Source organism: Neolamprologus brichardi, chromosome 1, assembly GCF_056152115.1.
Source record: "Neolamprologus brichardi isolate AB-2024 chromosome 1, ASM5615211v1, whole genome shotgun sequence".
In the NCBI taxonomy this organism is placed as follows: domain Eukaryota; kingdom Metazoa; phylum Chordata; class Actinopteri; order Cichliformes; family Cichlidae; genus Neolamprologus; species Neolamprologus brichardi.
In genome coordinates this window covers 34,080,800-34,101,807 of record NC_142104.1, presented here as the reverse complement: position 1 = coordinate 34,101,807, position 21,008 = coordinate 34,080,800, and the positions used below count along the sequence as shown (strand labels likewise).

The window sequence follows — 21,008 nt, the reverse complement described above, 5'->3', positions numbered from 1 at the left end:
TTAAAGACTATAAAGAGCTAGCTTAGCAATTAGCAGAAATACTCACTTCCCCAAACTAACCAACAACTTTTAGTTTCTGACTGTTTCCTGGACAGATGAATTAAATAAGACATAAACATTACAGGAAGGAAGTGGACTGCTAACCATTTAGGAAGAGCCAACATTTACAGTCTTTATGCTAAGCTAGGCTAAAGTGTCACATTCCTTAGGTAACATAAAAACCAGTTCATTAAAAATGAACAATAGCAACATTTTCCTGATGTACTCTGATTACTTCAGCAGAATGCTCAGAACATACCTGACAAAATGAACCGTGACAACGAGCTGCACAAACACAACATGTTATATTTAATGAATATATGAAAGTTTTAAAACTGAAAATCTTTCATCGTCTAAATTTAAAAAGTAAACAACATTTTCCTCAAATATATTTTCCTTTGACATGCAGTGAAGTCCAGGAACAACGTAGTACCAACAGTAAGCTGTGTGTGTGCTAATAAATGTGCTGTTACTTTCCACCGACTCATTCCTAAGATTTCACAGACGTGAGCAGCATCGTAACGCTCAGAGACTGGAAACAAACTATCCCTGAGAAACTGCTGATGTGTCTCATAGCAGCATCCAGTCTGAGCACAGAGCGCACACGACCGATCGAATCGCCAACACAGACGTAAGTGAGGTGAACATGCCGTGCTGACTCAACCATCATCCACACAGAGGGCACGCCGTCCTCTGTCACGGTGCAAACGGACCACTGATGCACTTAAACCTGATATAGCTGGATGAGAAAGACTGCAGAAAACAAAGTACAGAAAAGATCTGAGACGTGTCCAAGTTCATCTGTACAAACTCTCAGGACGGTTCCTCTGCTTTCTGGGAGGCAGGAAGGCACATCGGCACTATAAAGATTCAAAATATATCGAAATAGTTCCCAACTTCAAAGCGCCTGACTTCTCGTCACATCGGTTTACACAGCAGAACAATCTGATCTTCCTGACATCCTGTTTCTGCAGGAGCTACGTCTAATTAAAGAGATAAGATGATAAAATGCCGTTTCAGCAGATCCACGATAATAATTCTATAAAGAAAACTTCACAAAATTCACATCCATCCCTGAGCAGCTTTATTCTAGCTGCAACACGCTACAAGCTAACAGCCGGTCACCAAGGCTACGTTCACACTGCAGGTGAAAGCGCATCAAATCCGACTTCTTTGACCCTCTGCGACCATCTATCTGATCATGGTGTGACAGTGTGAACGGCACAAATCCGATATTTTCAAATCCGACCTGGGTCACTTTCATATGTGGTCCTGAATCTGATACATATCTGATGTTTCAGAAAGCTGCTGTTTGATGGTCATGTCGCATTAAATCCGTCTTTTACGTCACCGACACAAGACAGACGCCAATTATCAGCGCCGGAGAAGACATCGCGAACGCTTCCTGGCCATCCAGTGAAACTGTTGGGAAGACAACGTTGGAGAAACGTGAACATTTTATTTGTACTGTATAATCTGCAGATTCTGACAGAAATCTGCAACTATCCTTTGAAGCAGCGCTCCTCTAAAACAGCAATAAGGATCATTATTAGGTCATTTACATTATTATGTAAATAACAAAATAACTTAAAGCAAAAATTGGGAAACGTAAAGTCCGAAGTCTTTATATTAAGGTCATCAGTCAAACAATACTGTTGCTCTGGGTCTAAACAGAGCGCGTTGTGTGTGACGTCTTCTTTTGCGCATGCGGCCGCTTTGAGCGTTCACACTAGAGCGCGTTTGCTGTCACATTTTATTTGTAGTGTGAACGAGCAGACAAAAAAATCCGATTTGATCAAAAAATCGGAGTTGAGCATCAAGACCTGCAGAGTGAACGTAGCCAAAATGTATGAATCACAGTGCAGTCCAATAAGCTTTAAACACAGCGGTACCTCCGTGTCCTGGTGAGAACTCTCAGACTTTTTAATGGTTGTACTGGAAGTAGCTGAACCTGCTGCAGGTTCTGGCTGGGGTCCACGTCCTGCCTTATAAAGGACGTCCATCACCAAATGGACTCTTCTCCAGGAGACACTTGTTGCACAAGTTAATGTGTGAAATGCTGTGTTAGCAAAGACTGAACGAACACTCGTCCTGCTGAACTCTGCTGCTCACAGGTGGCTCAGGACTAACAGGTGCCTGTCTAATGCATTTGCACAGATTTGCATTGTCAAAGTAAAAATGTGCAGTAATGGTTGTTTGACTTTGTCCACCAAACAGTGTGTGTTTGGGTGAATGTGTCTGCTACAGTGATGCAGGTGAGCCTCACAACGAGCGCTTCACTCAGATGGAACCAGCGCCACACTCCCCAGCTCTGTGTGGTGATATCACATCCACCTATCTGGTTTGAACATCACAGCACATCATTCACAGAACTCATTCAGCTCCTTCGTGTGCCATGAGCCCGATAACAGATCAGCCGTCGCACGTTTATGGTTTTCTCGATACGGCATCATTATGTCCTGCTGACACGACGAGGGAAAGGTCCTCCAGGCCAGCCGGAGATAAGATCCCTGCCTGTTGTTGCGAGGCCTGAGGTACAGACAGGAAATGCTGCTGTGATGGACGACAGAGCCAGATTGGCCTTTTATTATGGAGAGACACACACGCTGACAGCCTGGGGAAAAACACCTGATTACATCCTGAGCCGTGGGTGAGGCCTGATGGAAAACAGGTGCAGACTGCTGCTAACATGAGCTCAGCACAGAGGGGTCAATGCCAAAAAACAACAACCTGTGTGGAACGGTGCATGGACTGCTTCTTACACAGCACGCTTCTACAACTGAGCACTGTCTATGCAAGTGCTTCTGATATTCATACTGATGGACGCATCACAGAGGAACTTGGGGTTAGCATCTTGTCCAATATATTTGGCATGTAGACTAGAGCAGACGGGGATCGAACCACCAACCTTCAGCTACAGCCTTAGAATACATTTACTTCTTTCTCTCATTCGTTTGCATGTCATAGGCTGGTAACAACTATTAAAGTCTGGCTGTAAGCACTCGAACATGGCAGAAGCATAGATGTATATGCTGTGGTCAACATTCATGTTTTACATGAAATAATACTGTAACGTCAGAAGCAGCCACATTTGAATGGCAAGGTGGAGTGCTAAGCTAGCAGCTAGCGCAGCAAGCTTTGTTAGCTGCTGGTTATGGACCAGCCTCTAGTGGCCATTAAAGGAACTGCAGGAGGTTGCTGTTTGGCAGAAGATCCTTCTTTAACTACTGCAGCATGAATAGTACCAGTTATACTCTGACTGATCGTTTACACACTAAATTTCAATGTAAAAACATAGAAAGCATCGTCCCTGTAATAAAATGATTCCTGTACTGTAAAATAACGTGTTGATGCTAAATGCTAATGATGATATTTATATTAGTGCTATAAAATGCCTGCAGAGCCACGTCGGCTGAGCCTCCACGCCTTCACGCGCTCCACAACTTCAGCGCTTATCCGACTTTTCTGCCTCTCTGCTGTGTCCTCTGGATTCTGTCCACTTTCACTGAATCACACCCCGTCCTCTGACTTGCAGAAACATGATCTCCCTGGTGAACATTTAGGAAGCTACTGGTTAAAACAATGTAGCTTGAAGAGGCATGTATCTGACACTGTGGTGACACAGTCATCACTCCTCTGAGCCTACAAGGGTTTGGTGATGCCTCCGCGGCACGCAGCCTCGTTTTCATGCAGCAGTTCTGTGTTGAGAGATTGGAACAACAGTGATGACTGAGGCTAACAGCTAGCTGCAATAACAACATTTCTTTAACATACTTACAGCTTATATAGTCCTGCTATTAGAATTGAATCAGTATTAAATATGTGCTAGCGTGCTGTACTTTGGTGGTTAGCTATTGGATTGGACATGGAAAATATCTAAGCTAGAAAACATAAGGTATTAGCATTTTCCGAGCCATGGCTATGCTAATTAGCAAATGCTAACTCAACACTTACTGAAATCAACAGGGCAGCAGTTTCAGCTTCAGCTTCAATGCGCTGATTTATCTTTAGAAATGAATACTGAAGTGTTTCACCTTTATGTCAGATGTGAATAGCACTGATAGCAGAGGACTCGACGGCTGTCACTGACCTCTGTTTGTCCCACTGCCACATTTTGCTGGTTTGGCCACTTTGGAGGTGATAACATATCTTTTGTGTAGTATGTTTGCCGTCATCATGAGGCCTTCACTACTCACTGTGTTTCATGGGCAAACATCTGTGGCTAAATGGAATGTGGCCGCATTAGTGATTACAGTGTGTCTTTGTGAGATATGCAGTACAGTCAGGTTTATGTCTGAGTTCATGCTGGATGGTTCACATTAGCAGCCACTGCTTTGTTGTTCTTGGCCTTAATGCATTAGTTTCACTGCAGTTTGTGGTATGAGCCGGCTGAATTAGTTGTGCAGTTATTAAGGATGATTCTCGCTTTAGAGTGTAAGCTCCTCCTCCTTATGTACGTCTGACAGTGTGAGATTTACTCTGACTTTGTGTTTTTAATTGCACGGCTTTCGTTTAACTGTCACTCAAACAGCTTATTTAACTGTTAAAATACAAAATTGTGATTAAGATTCAAATTTGATCAACTGTGCAGCTCTAGTAGTAATCCCAGAACGACAACCTGTTAGTGACAAAGTGTTTTAGCATCTTAGCTAGCTCAGCACACAGCAGACAAAAATACCCAAAATGTGTGATTCCAGTTTGAATGCTCTTTTCCTGAAAGACAAATCACTACGATTGTAATCAAATGTTTTTAACCACTGTGATCAAATAAGCAAAAATATCAGTAACATGTAGCGTGACACAATTTCCCTGACTCAAACATGAAGCTGTTGTGTTAAAGGGCATCGTCATGCCACAAAGGCCCGTTTTATACAGGAAAACTGATATTCAACTTCTTTTTCTTACTGTGAAGTTGACATTAGGAAAGCAGGTGTCTGTCAGGGTTGGGTGTTTGTAATCAGCTATAACAGTTGGTCCATGAAACACGGCGTCACTGTTAGTCTAAACTCCAAAACCTCCTGTTCAAAGCGAGCCTCACTGCCCATCAGGAGACTTTTACCTCAGCACGTTTTGGAAAATGATTTCACTGGATTTGAATTCTAATGGTCACCAGTTCATGTCCAGAACAAGTTAAGGCTGCAGTCGTACTTCTAGCTCCATCTTTGCGTGATTTCAGTCCAGGACTGAGTCCCATCACTGCGCTATGAAGACCTCCTCACATCCACGCCCAGCTCAGGCTGAGAGGAAGCCAACTTTACAGGATGTAAAGGACAGCTCACTGGTTTGTCATGGAAGCCCGGGCAGGCTGCACACATGCCTGTGCCTTAGACCACTAACTGCCACAGACTGTGAATAAATCACACCAGTGTGGGGCTGTCCCGTGGACGTGTGGACATACGGGACACAGTGATGCAGTAGCTGCTGCAGGGTGATGGACAAGAGGACATGTTTCTCCTCCTCGGCCTCTCAGCACTAAACTCTGCTGGCACTGACTGTGTGTGTGTTCCTGTCTAGCTATCTTTGTGAGGACCGAAATCTGCATTCTACTACACTTGTGAGAACCAACAGTCACTTGTGAGGACACACTCACCGGTCCTCACAAATTTAAAGGGATGTTTGAGGCTCAAAATGTGGTTTTAGTGTCAGTCAATTCAATTTTATTTATATAGCGTCAGGGTTACAATTAAGTTATGGTTAGGGAAAGCATTATGTCAATGAAGGTCCTCACTAAGATAGCTGAACGAGGTTGTGTGCGTGTGTCTGTGTGCGTCTGTGTGTGTGTGTCTGTGTGCGTGTGTCTGTGTGCGTGTGTCTGTGTCTGTGTGCGTCTGTGTGTCTGTGTGTGTGTGTGCGTGTGTCTGTGTGTGTGTGTCTGTGTGTGTCTGTGTGCGTCTGTGTGCGTCTGTGTGTGTCTGTGTGTCTGTGTGTGTCTGTGTGTGTCTGTGTGTGTCTGTGTGTCTGTGTGTGTGTGTGCGTGTGTCTGTGTGTGTGTGTCTGTGTGTGTCTGTGTGCGTCTGTGTGCGTCTGTGTGTGTCTGTGTGTCTGTGTGTGTCTGTGTGTGTCTGTGTGCGTCTGTGTGTCTGTGTGTGTGTGTGCGTGTGTCTGTGTGTGTGTGTCTGTGTGTGTCTGTGTGCGTCTGTGTGCGTCTGTGTGTGTCTGTGTGTCTGTGTGTGTCTGTGTGTGTCTGTGTGTGTCTGTGTGTCTGTGTGCGTCTGTGTGTGTCTGTGTGTGTCTGTGTGTCTGTGTGCGTCTGTGTGTGTCTGTGTGTCTGTGTGTGTGTGTGTCTGTGTGTGTCTGTGTGTGTCTGTGTGTCTGTGTGTCTGTGTGTGTCTGTGTGTCTGTGTGTGTCTGTGTGTCTGTGTGTGTCTGTGTGTCTGTGTGTCTGTGTGTGTCTGTGTGTGCGTGTGTGTGTCTGTGTGTCTGTGTGTGTGTGTGTCTGTGTGTGTGTGTCTGTGTGTGTGTGTGTGTGTGTGTCTGTGCGTCTGTGTGTCTGTGTTTGTGTGTGTGTGTGTGTCTGTGTGTGTCTGTGTTTGTGTGTCTGTGTTTGTGTGTGTCTGTGTTTGTGTGTCTGTGTGTGTGTGTGTCTGTGGGAGTGGGCTGTCATGCTGAATGCACTGGCAGCTCTGACTGTGTGCAGGATCAGAAACATCAGAGTGGCTAATAATCGACCTGTGAAACTTTCACATTCTCCCAGTTTAGGCACATCTATGGTTTCCTTCTTGTTCTTCATTCATACTGGTTTCCACTGTGGATGCTCACATTAGACTCATGGAAATAATCCTCACTTCAGATCGTGTCCGTCTCCTGAATCCAAACTGGTCCACAGAGGAGGGGCCTGGAAACTGAACTGCCTCCCATTAAGTACTCTGGGAACAACAAGCTTTACTGGGCTGGTGTTTACTGTCAGGGCGAGTGGGGTCTGATAACTCAACGCTCCGTGTGTGAGCAGCAGGATTTATGGGACAGACGTGCTCACTGGTCCCGGTCAGTGATGTCTCCGTCTGTTTCTGGCTCTTTATGTCCCAACAGAGCGTTTTCCACACTCACACATGACATAGTAAACACACGTGTTCCCAACCACGCGTGTTTGTCTCCGTTTCATGTCAGAGTCCTGCTGTGACAAACATCTGTTCATTTAACAGTAACCTGAACACGCTGACATTTCCAGGGACGAAGAGACGACGACCTTTAAAGGGAAGTTTGTCCTCATTTATTCCTGAATCCCAAAGCAGAAGTGATGTGACATTTACCGACCGCTCCATCTGCTGAAACGCTGTGACGAGAACTCTCTCTGAGCCAATCAGCACTTCAGTGCAGCTTCTCATCGCTGTGAGGAGCATCAGATGGTCCTCCACCACACAGGTACAGATTTATGATCCAGGGACACGAGAAGCATTCACCCGGGTGAGGTTTACACAGCTGCTCTAAACGGGCCGTGGATCAGTGCAGAGGAGCTGGGGCGAGTCAGGGCGATAAATCACGCTCCATATGGAGCAGCCACACGGTGACACTGACAAAGTGCTGCGCTTCATTGGGCAGCTACAGGAACCAATGGTCATTTAGGCTCATTGCAAAGCCAATAAAAAGGAAGGACAAATGTTGCTCCGGGAGACGTCAAACTTTGGATCACTCAGCAGAAAGAGCGAGCAGGACAAGCTTATCTCTACTGTCTGCTCTCAAACACCAGCCTCCACCCGAACACTGAGGCTTTCCATCTCATCTCCACCACTAACAGACCGGCCTTTCTCATACTGAACACAGGGTGGGACGATTAATGAGGCAGCCGAGAGGCCGAACCCTGACCACGCAGAGTCTGTCACTTAGACGAGAAGGGCTCTGAGGGAAAGACTTCAGGATGGGTCTCCTTCTGACAGCAGCTTCATCTTCAAGCGTTAGCCATGAATTATGCTAATGACACAGAAATATTTCCATATGTCCCCAGGTGGCCCCGGACGACTCCACAGGTGGCCCAGGACAACTCCACAGTCCTCAAAGGTCCTGCTGGGGTGACAGGGAAGATGAACTGAGGGGTGATGAAGGTCAAACTCTTTGGTGATCAGCTTTCCTCTGAGCCAAGATGGTGGTCCCTTTTGTTGGGTCTGTGTTTCCACAAGCCCCGCTAGTTTAGAGACGTATTCATCATGAAGAAAGACATAGCAGAACATCTTCAACCCGCTAGCGAGGGAAGTCTTTGGTCAAGAACGTTTTGTCTGAGATTTGAGATCTGAGAGCAGCTTCCCTCACAGCTATTTATTAACAAACTGTTACAATACACATCACAGCACAAGCACCTCCCACCGTGAAACCCCCCAATGGTTCTAAGACAAGGCACTGTGTGTGTGTGTGTGTGTGTGTGTGTGTGTGTGTGTGTGTAGGCATTTGTATGCATATGCAAGAACGTGTGTCTGTGTGTGTGTCTCTGTATGCATGACTTCCTGCTCACCAAAAGGATCATAAAAGCAGCAACATCACAAGAAACAGATCTTCCAGATGTATCTGCAATAAAACCTCCCCCAGCACAGAGTGTCTGCTGAGGTCGGAGACAAAGGAACGTCTTGATCCTATAGATTGAACTCAGACTTACAAATTCAACATTCAACAATTAGACTTAACACCTTTGACTAACTGTACAATCAAAAGGTTGACATCAGCGCTGTAACTGCACTATTTTATCAACCTGGGTTTGCCTCTTATCTGTATTTAATTTTATTTAATTGTAATTACTGTACAGTACTCTGTTTTTGGTAACTATTGTCCATGATGTAAATATGTAAAAACTTGTGTATGTTTCTGTTCTGTGTCCTGTTTGTTTGTATATGTGTTTTTCTTTTTGTCCCATTTGGTTCTTTCGCCGTCAGAACTGTTGTCTGAAGACCAACAACCCAATGGATTTACTTTGTCAAATGGATCATCACGGCCTTGCCGTATTGGTCCATTTGATCGACCTTTGTTGTTATTATTCATTTTATTTTATTTTCAGTTGTTACAGACGGGACAGACATGAGTGAGGGATAGGAAAGGGAGAAAGAAAGAAAAACAGAAGGGGAGAGGGACAGTGAGAAAGGGCACTTAAAAAGAGAAAGAAGAGAAAACAAAACAAAGCAACATACTAAACACAACACCATCGCATTAATCTAGCTAAGTGTAAACAGCAGTAAATACTAAATATTGAATGTTGTTGTGCAGCACGCAGGACAGACAGCGCACAATGTGCTTTGAAGTAGCAGCCAAGAAAGGTGTGATTTAAGTCTACGAACAGTGAACACCCGTGTGCACACCTGTGTGGATCGGCGCGCTTGTATTCAAATGGTTTCCCCATGTAATGGTCTGCAAGAGGATGTAGAGAGCCATAGCCCTGTCCCTCAGGGCATGAAGCAGGCATGGAGGAGATCCAGGCCCCAGACATCCAGAGGCCCCAGAGTACGAGATCCCAAGGAGGACCACCGGAGGGACATCGTGCCACCTTCATGGGAAGAGCTGAGGAGAGCCCCAGATGAGGGGTCACCCAGTAGCCATGGAGCAGAAGCTAGAGGGGGCTGCACTGGTGTGCCCGCCGGCTCTTCCGGCAGCCAGCTGTGCCAGAGTGAACCGAGCCGCAGGCACAGAGGCCCGAGGGCCCCCTTTGCCCCGGAAGAGGCCTGACCGAGCAACAGGCGCCAGGCCCCGCCAAGTAGCCACCGGGAGTGAGCTGGCACATGACCTGAGCGCCCAGCCCCAGACACCAAGAACCAACAATGCACCGACCCCTGAGGGCATCAGTCACCGGCAGGGAGTGTGGTGAGGGGAGATAGGCCTCCACACTTGGAGGGCCTGGGAGTTCCCAGAGAGGTGGAGTCTAAGACCCGACCTGACATATAGACACAGACAAACAGGCACACACAGACACAGACATGCATTCCCACCCTCATGCACACATATACAAACACTCAGCACTCACCCAACGTAGGGATAGACATACATGGACATGTACACACAATCACACTCCCCAAACATACTCTATACCCCGGGTCCAGGTATCCTCGCCCCCAGAGGGGGAAACGGCAGCAGCAGGGAGGCCCCGCATCCCAGATCCCAATCGGACGGCCAACACCTCCTCCCAGCCCCCCCGCCCCGATGGCCAGCAGAGAACGGGGGTGTGTTAAGACCCCATACCCTCCTCCTCCCGCTCATGTGTAGTGTTGCTGCGTGTTGCTCTAAAGTGTATTTAAAACAAGGGAGAGCATGGTGCTGCTGCCAGAGAGCAGCAGGTGTTAGCACGGCCCCTCCCGAGAACCCTCAATGTCTACATGCATTTAAAATTGAGAGGTGGGCACCGGCGCCAGAGGTGGGGGTGAATACACAGACCGTCTACTGGACGCCGTTAACGTGCCCACCCTCAAGCCCCTATATGTGTATGTGTTATGAGAGTGTGAGTAATGTGAATGTCTAAGTTGTGGAATAAAATTGAGGCACAGGGGGCCAGAAGGGGACAGAGGGGGGGGATGCCTCCCCTGCACCCTGGTGACACACCCGCACCCCAAGGCCCTACTTGTGTGGTTGGGTGTGTTGAAGCGGGAAGAGGGAGGCATATGGTATATGTGTTTTTCTTGCTGCTGTTACAACCAAATTTCCCCTTGTGGGACAATTAAAGGATTCTTCTGTTCTAGCTTACAGTTTAGAGAAAATCCAAATTAAACCTGCGCACACATTTCTTGTTTCTTAAAGTCATCATGGGCAGTTAGCAGGCAGCTAATCGAGGTCGATAAGCAACGTGAGACTCAGCTGTGTGGTTAGGGTTTGAACTCTGGAGGTAACAAAAGACACAACTGTGCTTTTATAATTATAAGATCATTACAGAGCTCGACTGATATCTGCTGTTAGGACCAAAGCAGGTCACTGAAGAATCTTCAGTATATCAGCTGATATTTTATCAGACATATCAAACATCAAAATTCCTTAACTTTGGTTATGTGTCGTTAAATGTTTCCTCGTTTACGATTTGTCCTGCTCTGTTCCAAACATGCGTTACCAACACAGCCATTGCAGTGCGCCCTCTGGAGGCCAAAATGTGCAGTGTCATGTTTGAAGGGTGTTTCTCCTCTTGACTGTTTAAAATGTCCATCAGTGATATCCACTGGTGTGTCCGCACACAGCTAATACTGGGCGACACTATCTGTACTGGTTTCATTGTTCCTGTAACAATAACATCAATTTTAATAATCAAGTCGTTTTTTAGCATATCAGCTTTTGGGCTGTATTAAAGTCCCAACAAATGTTTGAATTTTACAATAAATGTAAAAAGATTCAAGACAATTGGAGTCTCGCTATTTTTAGTGTTTGGAAAGAACTAAATGGGTTTCCATCTGATAAATATGAATCCCAATAAAACCATAACAGTCCTGTTTATTCCTCACAGCTCTGGTTTCCACTCACTGCATTTTCATTCCCACCCAACACAACACAAACTATATTAGAAGCTTTCACAGAGTTGAGCGATCACACAAGCTAAATTACAACTAGCCGGCTCCTCCTTTGATTCTGACGTCCACTCTTCATCTTCTATGATGGAGCACATACATACATACTTCATATGTAATGAAGTACATTCAATTCTCTAATGGACTTTTGTCCGGTTATTTGCAGAGTGTTCTCTTATTTTACAGTGTTCATATCTTTAACATGCTGTTGCTGCTGCCCACCAATCAGGGAGAGCTCCCCAAGAATGTAAAGTGCATCATTCGACCGTGAGAGATTATTGAGATTATTGGAAACCGTCACACTGAGCTCAGAGAAATCACCACAAACCTGAGACTGTTCAGAACAACATGGTTTGCACTTGTTTAAAGAAAAGCACAGTAACGATGCGCCCCATTTACCTGGAAATTCGACCAGAACTCCACCTGGTTACAATTAGAGGCCGTTATTTTGGGCTGTACCTGTTGATGCTGGTCAGCTACCTTCTTTCACGGCGTCTTTAACCCTTTAAGACCTACCATAGAGCCAAGTCCTCACTTTATATTTTTACATGCTGTAGTTCCAGTTTTGGGAGCATTTCAAGTTCCTATACATCAATACAACTGTTATAGCCCAAAGTTTAATAATATGTCTGCATTAAGTCCATAGTAGCTACATAAATTGCAAAAAAGTGCAATAAACTACAAATTGAAAATTGTTTTTGTTTTTTTTACATATATTTCTACTTGGAGACATTTCAGAGGTTTTTCCCTCAAAACTCCCTCAAAAGTTGCACAAAATAGTTTCCCACCACAGGAAATTTATTTTGAGCGTCTTCATAGTTTTATTTTTGAGATACACCAATTTTTTTATACTGCAGGAAAAACAAAAATAAATCTTATAATGCAAATTTGCAAAAAAGCAGCATATGCATCAAAATAAACTATTTTCAGCAGCGCAATTTGAGTTCTAAGCATCCCAGCAACTATTCAGAAAAGCATGAAGTCAAACATGACTTTTAAAAACACTAGTATAGGCTTATAAGACCCCAAAGGTTAAAAACTACATTTTCCGCGAAAATGACCAATGTAGGAAGTGTTATGAACAGCTGCTCGGATCAGCAAAGCGTGTTTCTGGAATATTATGTTTTTGTTGCTGCAAGTGTTTTTTTGCAAAGCTATATGTGGAAGGAAACTGTGAACGAGGACAAGCTGATGGCACAAGATGTAAGTACAACTCCTCCGGTATGCAAAAAAGATTATTGGGGTTAAATAGCAAACTGTTCAGCAAAGCCTTGATGATGTTGATCCTCTTCGGGAAATGTTGACTTCACTGCACCATTTCACAGATTTCACAGTTTTAGGAAACATGCAGATGTGTTTGATGTAAATAGCAGCACAGCACCGAGCCACGTCCTGCCCAGCTCTCTTTCTCTTTCCATCAGTCAGTCACCAACACTTCATTAGCAGTGGCTTGGCTGAGGGCTGGCTTCATGTGCAGCACTAACACACAGTACGTAGCTTTTTCTAAAACGCGGCAGTATTTCCTTCTTTCCCTGGTTCAGAGGAACCCTGTGACCTGGGAAAGGCAGGGATTCTTCCAGAAACCAACCAAAGGCTACGCTCAGCAAAACAAGCTGTGGTAGAAACTGAGATCGCTTTAATGGGGAGGTAGCCTTCCAACACAGTGCGACGGGGAAATCTAACACATTGGCACTTTTCATAATTACAACTGCCTCCAGTTAAAGGACGGGCGATCGAGTGGCCAAAGAGAGACGGAAGATTGGAAGTGTGTGCATACATGAGTGACTGAGATTGATTACCTGGACAGAGAACGAGTTCTCCCTCAGCACTGCAGAGACAATCTGCATAATCACTGGCTTCATCACAGTGAGTGCTCTGTGCCCTGCAGAACAGTCTCAGTCACAAAGAAACAGCCAACAGTGAAGGAGCTTTGAAAGTGCTGAATCAGCTTTAATTATGGCTACACTTCAGCAGCGAGGACACTTACTGCAAACACCATCAGCTCCGTCCACAACGGACTACAACCCCACTCTCTAACAAACCTGTACAACACGGTAAACATTGGCCCAAGGTGACATCACATACATTTATAATCTCAGTCAGCTCAAAAAGCACATGACCAGCAATCTTTATCAAACAGAGCAACATGATTCGCAAATGAAATACCATCTATGAAATGAAGGACAATATTTTTAGATCATTTATAATTTGTTAGAGTTAGCAGATGCCCAGCATTAGCTAACATTACCCATGAATAACAGTTTCATTCAACAGAAACATTTCAAAAACGAAGCAACGTATCCTTCACAAATTAGAGCGTCGCTTTTAATTTCCTTCATAAAACTGAATTTTTTTCAAGCTAATGTTAGCTAACCTTAGCTTTAATGCTAAGGTTAGCGAACTTTAGCTTTAATGCCAAGGTTAGCTAACATTAACTTTAATGCTAAGGTTAGCGAACTTTAGCTTTAATGCCAAGGTTAGCTAACATTAGCTTTAATGCTAAGGTTAGCCAACTTTAGCTTTAATGCCAAGGTTAGCTAACATTAGCTTTAATGCTAAAGTTGACTCCCCAGCACAGCAGAAAGCTAACTTAGCTTACCTTCTTGCCAACACTGTCACTAGCAAAACATTGATTTAATTCTCATCGAGCATTTGTCTCTATGAGGATCTATGCTGCTATGCTATGCTTTCAGTAACCAATCAAGAAGCAAGGAAGGGGAAAAATAAGAAAGGTATTTGGGAAGGAGTAAAAATAACACAATTCTTTGAATTTATAATAAATATCCATAAAGTGTCTATAAGCTGTCAGAGAAACTGTTTTTATACATTAGGATTATTATAAATGTAAATCCCTATTAAAAAATAAATTTTGTAACAAAATCAAGAAAGATTCAATAAAACCATTGACTAAATACCAGAGCCGCCAAGAGTAATCTCTGTAAAGCCCTGTGACTGCTCCTTTGAGACCACTCAGGCCAGTGAGTGTTAATGCCACATCATGCCTCAAGGGTATTGTGGCATTAAATGGAGATGTGGTTAGTGGCCCCGCTACATCCAACCTATCAGAAAAGTTCCATTCCTTCTCTTATATCTGAGTTTGCTTCTTTTCCCCTCTTTTCTTTGCACTGGTGTGACCACATTAAATCTTTCCAGTGTCTCAGCTTAGCCTTAAGTACTCTTCCCAGAAGATTACATCAGAGGACCCAGAGGTGGTCAGACACAGGATGCTTTACATTCTACTGGAATGAGTGCCTGCAAATTTGGTTCAACACTGTTATACATTTACACGCTGCTAACACTGGCCTGGCTCCCTCAGCACCATCCTGCCTGTAGAAGCTGCAACAACATATTTCATCTCATGCAAACACGTTCACAGCAACTCCCTCGTCCACAGCCAAACGAGCAGGAAGGAAAGAAACAGGGAGAATACTTTGTACTAGGGTGTCTTTTTATAAAGGTTCAACAGCCTTTTCCCCAGCTGTATACCAGCTGATTAACAGCTGCATCTCACAGGCATGGTCAGCAAATTAAATGAGTGTGTCACACAAACATACAGCAACCTACAAATACTCTGGAATGCTGCGTGGTCAATTAACCACACAACATATTAATTTTAGAGATCCTCCCAAAGACACCAGCTGTAGCTGCAGGCTCGCTGCCTCCACTCCCTCTGGATAAAAACACGTGTCCGTCACTGTTCAGGGTAAAACAGACACCACCACGGATCTAAAATTCCCACCAACAGCTAATCTAGTGAAATGTGAACCGTTTGCTCAGGTGACCGATAAACTGGAAAAACTGGTGTGGAAATATTCGGCATTCATCCCCTCTGATGAAAAAGCGTGAACACAAACCATTTTGGATGTGAGGTGTTACACGCCTTCTTTTCAATCCGTTAAACACGAGCACGTACCCACGCCACAGTGAGACGTCACTAAATGTGCAGAGGAGCCGCAGACAAAGGCAGGCCGGCGGTTGCTATGGAACCCTGATGGTTTACGGCCTCGGCAAAGGGCGAGGAGTCAAACCTGCTCCAGTTAATCAATGACCGCCTTTCGCTGAGCCGGGGCGATCAAACACTGTGCATACCAGAGAATGAGATGGAGAGAGAGCGGGGCTGGGGAGGGCAGCAAACATGTGGGAGTGTCTGAACAATCTGAGGCACGATGACGTCAGACAGACGCCTTGATAGGAGATATCAGGAGACGGCGGCTGCTCTCGGGGAGCCGTGATCCTGCCGTCATGTTGTGCAACAAATTCACACGCAACAGTCAAAACATGATGTCCTCCTGCAGCCACACTGTGGGGACAACATGTGGAATACAAACACAGCCAATGGGACTGAGAGCTGAAGGCTCCGCCCCCTTTCTACTCTGAACCACAGTGTGAGGGCGCTGTGGGGGGGTGATGTGGGTGTTCCCTGAGAGCCCTGCAGAGCCACATCCATACACGTCATTAACTGTCGGGTCAGCTACAGTCTGACCCCCCCCCAGCATCCGCTGACCACATGCGTGATCATGCACACGGTCAGCTGCTGCAGTGCGAGCTCATCACAATAACGTGTCACAGGCCGGCGACAGCTTGTTCCAACAGATGTTCTCTGCTTCGCTCCCCCCCCCCCCCCCCCCCCTCCACGCCACCCCCCCTCCTCCTTTATGCCAGGACAATTTGGGCCAATCCCCCGCTGTTAAACACGCTCCCAGAGGCTGCAGGCACGAGGACCAATCCTACACGTGTGGAGGTGGACTGGTGCTCAAAGCAGCCGAAACTCTGATTTCTGTGATTTTCTCTTTGTTTTCTTAAATAAATGCAACACCAGTGGGTCATCATCACCTGATCTACACACTCTGTATGGATGCATCCACGAGTGCTAACCTTTAGATTAAAAGCCTCCTATTTTAAGCAGCATGCTCTGCACTGATCAAGTATTCTTTGTTGCATTCGTTTAAATCTTCCACCTGGAAACCTGAATACGCAGGTTGAGCTCCGCTCGTGCAGCCGCAGCACGGCTTATATATAAATCCATCTGCTAGGAGAAAACAGCTGCAGCCTTTAAGGATGTTTTCTCCCTTTATAACAAGTTTCCAGAGTTGATCTTGGAGCTGTCCTCACAGGGCCGTAGGTTTGGCTTCTTTGAGCAAACAGCCAAATATGATAACGCTCCATGAAACGCAGCTTCCTGTTACAGAGGCTGAACCACACAGTCGCCCCCTCATATACCTCAAGGTGCCATCTCAAAATGTTTTCTCAGTTTTTATATACAATAGAGAAATACTACTGAAAGAAATCTGTGAACAGCTCCTGGGACTTGGGTCGTGTGGTTCTGTTAGCTCAGAGTCACTTCAGGTTTTTGTTCATTCACAGGAAATGTCCTATATTTATTCTAAAGTACACAGGCAGATAAAACTGGAACTTTTCTGTCATTAAATGGTTTAAATTACTTTGTTGTAATAGGAATGGCCAACAGTTACAGTTACAGTTACCGGTCCATCTGTGTGAGACCCACGTCCAGGATCGATGCCTCACCTCCACTTGTTCAGTCGCTGAACTGCACCTGACTCCTGTCTTTGTGGGAACACCTTCAGTGGAATCATCTGACATAACTTTCTGTGTCGTACAACAATTATTACACAGTTATTTCGTCATCATTTCAGCTGCTATGATAGAAGAATTTCCCACATGTGGGATGAATAAAGTATTTTAGATCCGCTGTAGTGAACTGAATCATCATGTGACGTTTCTGGACCGACTCTTCATGTTTGAGCCCCACAGGTTGTTGCCACCTGGTCCGCCTCACCAACCATCAGAGGACCGTATCATATTCTCACTGCTGTTTCAAACTGTACGTACAAATCCAGCCTTGAAACGGAGCCTTTTGCAACAGTTTGCTGTGTGGCTCACTTAATTGGTTCAAGTAAGGATGGTCGTTTCTGGAAAAATATAAAGAAACTTATTCCTTCAAAGGCTTCATATACAAACCAAAGGAAACTGAGCCGAGCTACATGAAACAGAAGCAAAGAGGAGGCTGTGGACAGCAGCATGCAGGAGCCCACTGTGAGCCTGCTATGGCTGCCAGCTGCTGCCAGCACAGGCCTGTGCTTAGGGGAGCACACAGCAGCCTGATGAGTGTTTGCAGAGGGCTCTCCCACATCCTCTCTGTACAATGGGGTCGACGTATTAGGTCAGAGATGGCAGATGCTGAGGAGCAGCAGGGATGCACTGTGGGAATAATGGCTCTGCAACAAGACCCTCAGTTTGAACTCGAGGCCCCCAAAATAAGCAGAATGCATGAGAGGGAAACTCTCACTGTGTTCCAGTAAGCAGCCCTGGTTAGGTCACATTGGCACCCAGGAATAGCAGTGTAACCGTAGACACACACAGGTCTGGACGTGTGTGCGTTTGTCGCCTATAAACAGAACTCACATGGAGGAGAGCGAAGTGAGGACTCAGCACTGAGGCTGGAGACAGCAGCTGCTCTGTGTGCGGACTCACAGTCCTCTGCTGTGTCCCAAAGGTGTTTGGGACACCTGGGCCTAACTACCAGTTTACCTGCCAGTACTGTTTCTTTCACTGCTTTAGGATTTTACAATTTGCCAGCACAACTAGCAGCTACCCACCAGAGCAAACGATGATAAACTAGCAAGAGCTCAATTAAAGTTGATTTTTTTAAAGAAATAATTGTTTCATATATGCCGAATTTTGAATAACCTCATAGAAATGAATAGGAAGCCAGAGATAATGTGTTTGCGTCATGCAGGTTGGCACTTTGCACACAAAATGACTCATTTGCGCAGTTTTTAAATAGAGTTTGGTGACAGAAACAATGGCAGCGTATACACCCTCACAGCGCGGCCGCTTGGTGGTGGCTAACCTGCGATCTCAGCATGGAGTTACCCTGCTCCACCTCCCCGAACTCCGTCACCTTCCAGCGGCTCCACAAAGCCCCGGGCACCGACTCAAAGCCCCGGGCACCGACTCAAAGCCCCGGGCAGCGACTCAAAGCCCCGGGCACCGACTCAAAGCGCCGGGCACCGACTCAAAGCGCCGGGCACCGACTCAAAGCGCCGGGAAACGCTTCAAACGAACACGCGTGAAATCACGACAACTTACTTTAACTCGTGCGGCTGAAGCTCTGCCGTCCCTCCGCCGTTTTCATCGCTCGTGGTCCTTTAAATAAAAGCCACGTGTTTTTGTCCGTTTGTCTGGGTTTATTGCGGAACAATCCCGCGCGTGGTGCGGGGCTGTCCTCGCGCCTATTGCTACGATAATGCCCTGGCAGACTCCAGTATACTCTGCAGGAGCTGCCCCCGTGTCCGTGTGTCCACGCTCACTGAAGCAGCAGTCCACAGTCACCGGGATCTTTGTCCATTGTGTGCCTCCTCCCCACGCGTCTGTCCGCGGACTGCTCCTCTGCTGCCGGGGCTCCTGTGAGTAACAGCTGGCTCACAGTCATCCCTGTGCCCGCCCCGCGGAGGGAGCCGGGGCTGTCAGGGAGCAGACACCGGAGAGGAGGAGGAGGGAGGTGGAGATCCGGAGTCAGACACAGGGGGGCCAAAGGGGATAGAGCAATAATGTGACGGATCCATACCGTGGATTTATTGATTATGCAGCCTGACTCGAGCAGGTCTGTAGGGCGACAGCAGAGCTGATTTTGATGTGAAAAGAAACCAGGTCGAGCTCTCTGATATCTCCGCTTAATCACTGAAGAACGAAGGTCAAGCCCCGCGTGTTACCAGCCATTTATACGAGCCGTAAACGGAGCTCATCAGCCTCTGCTGGAAACACGGTGGTCCTGTGGGCTTTTATTAATTACTGCGCATGTTTATGCCAGATGCCTGACCCACTGAGCGTGGAAACACGTAGGACAATCCTGCAGGTAAATTAAGGTGGACTTATTCCCCCCTTATTCAATTCAGTTTTATTTATACAGCGCCAGCATCAGTCAGTCATATACTGTGAGGTAGAGCCTACGATAATACAGAGAAATCCCAACAATCACATGAGCAGCACTTTGGTGACAGTGGGAAGGAAAAACTCCCTTTTAACAGGAAGTTATTGTTTTGTTTTTTGTACCATTCAAAATAATCTTTATTCGTCTTCCCTTTGTCCAGCCACTCAGCCTGAAACAAGCTGTTTTATTTGCCCCTTGAACACAGAATGATGCAGGAATATTCAAACATCTGTCCTTTAAATAAATTAACCCGTCACAGATGTTTGTAGGCAGTTGTCTGTTAAAAGCACAGCCTGCTCAGCACCTCCCAATCTGTGGGGGTTGCTCCTCGTTGGCTTCCTGAAGCTGGCCAATCAGAAGAAAGCAGACTTTTAGTGAAGGCGTGGGCCTAAAGCAGGGATGTCAAACACACTGTGAGCCCACTTTGACCTGATGTGGACAGGACCAGTGACACCTCAGGGCTAACGTGACAGATTAAACAAGGGGAAAACTGAGCTGAAATTATAAACATTTTAAATTTCCCCTCTGATTCTTTCAGTCCTGACAGTTTGTCTGTCATTAGCAGCCATGTTGGACACATGTTAGAGACTCTGACTCATCTGTAATGTCTTTGAAGGGTTTTACCTGAGCCCTATTTTCTTTTAGTATTCTTCCTCACAGGCTCCATGAAACCAAGCAGTGATTATCCAGTTAAAGTATTAGCCCCCCTTCTTTGAACAGACAGATTTGAAACCACAGACAGTTGCCACTAACCCTCTCGCTGAACACATTTCCATTTTCTGATAACACGAGCTTGTTGCTGCTTGATTCCCTCTGAACTGAAATGCTGACGAGGCAGAGCTGTAGCGTGGTTTAGACTCTTTAGTCTAGCCAAGGTAAACTCCATCAGATTAGCTGACACACGTCAGCATCCAGTCACAGCTTGCTATGCTGCCCCGCTCACCTGTCCTGAAGGGAATACTTCTGTGCTTTGTAAAGTATGACTCACATAACCAGAGGGAGTGGTAGGAACCAACAAAGTCTGATCCACTTCCTGTTGCATAATCAGATATCAGCGTGTGTTAAGGTGTGCATTACCGCCTTGTAAACAACACAAACTGCAGCTATTCCCACTGTGCATCACTGTCCAGGAGCCTGACAGTGAACTCTGCCTCAACCCCCCCCCCCCCAGGACTGACTGTCTGGGGTAGAGGGAGCAGCATAAATAGCCCAGTGTCCCCACTCAGGTTACCCTGCCACTGTTCAGGTCAACATGCCACAGTGACAAAGGGACCCACTACACCTATCCCCGAGCTGTGCAGGACACAGATTTACTGCAAAGCTTCTGAAGAAAGTACTGCATGTACTACGGCTCAGAGAGAAACACTACAGTGTTTGTACTTACACAGCAGTACAGAGGAAGTACACATCCTGTGAGTAATGATGAGTACTGTCTCTGTAACTCATTACACACAGCACGCTCTCTCCGAGGCTCTGATGTACACTTCCATGAAATTCCATGATGCAGGAGTTACATCGTTACAATTTTACTTCCTTTAAAAGTGAATTGGGCAACATGACAG

At 45.9% G+C, this 21,008-nt stretch overlaps 1 protein-coding gene across 6 annotated transcripts in view; it reads right to left on the bottom strand.

The window, feature by feature from the left end:
- phldb1b (pleckstrin homology-like domain, family B, member 1b) overlaps positions 1 to 21,008 on the bottom strand; it is a 79,212-nt gene that overhangs the window by 45,784 nt on the left and 12,420 nt on the right. The gene's annotated exons all lie outside the window — the stretch shown is intronic.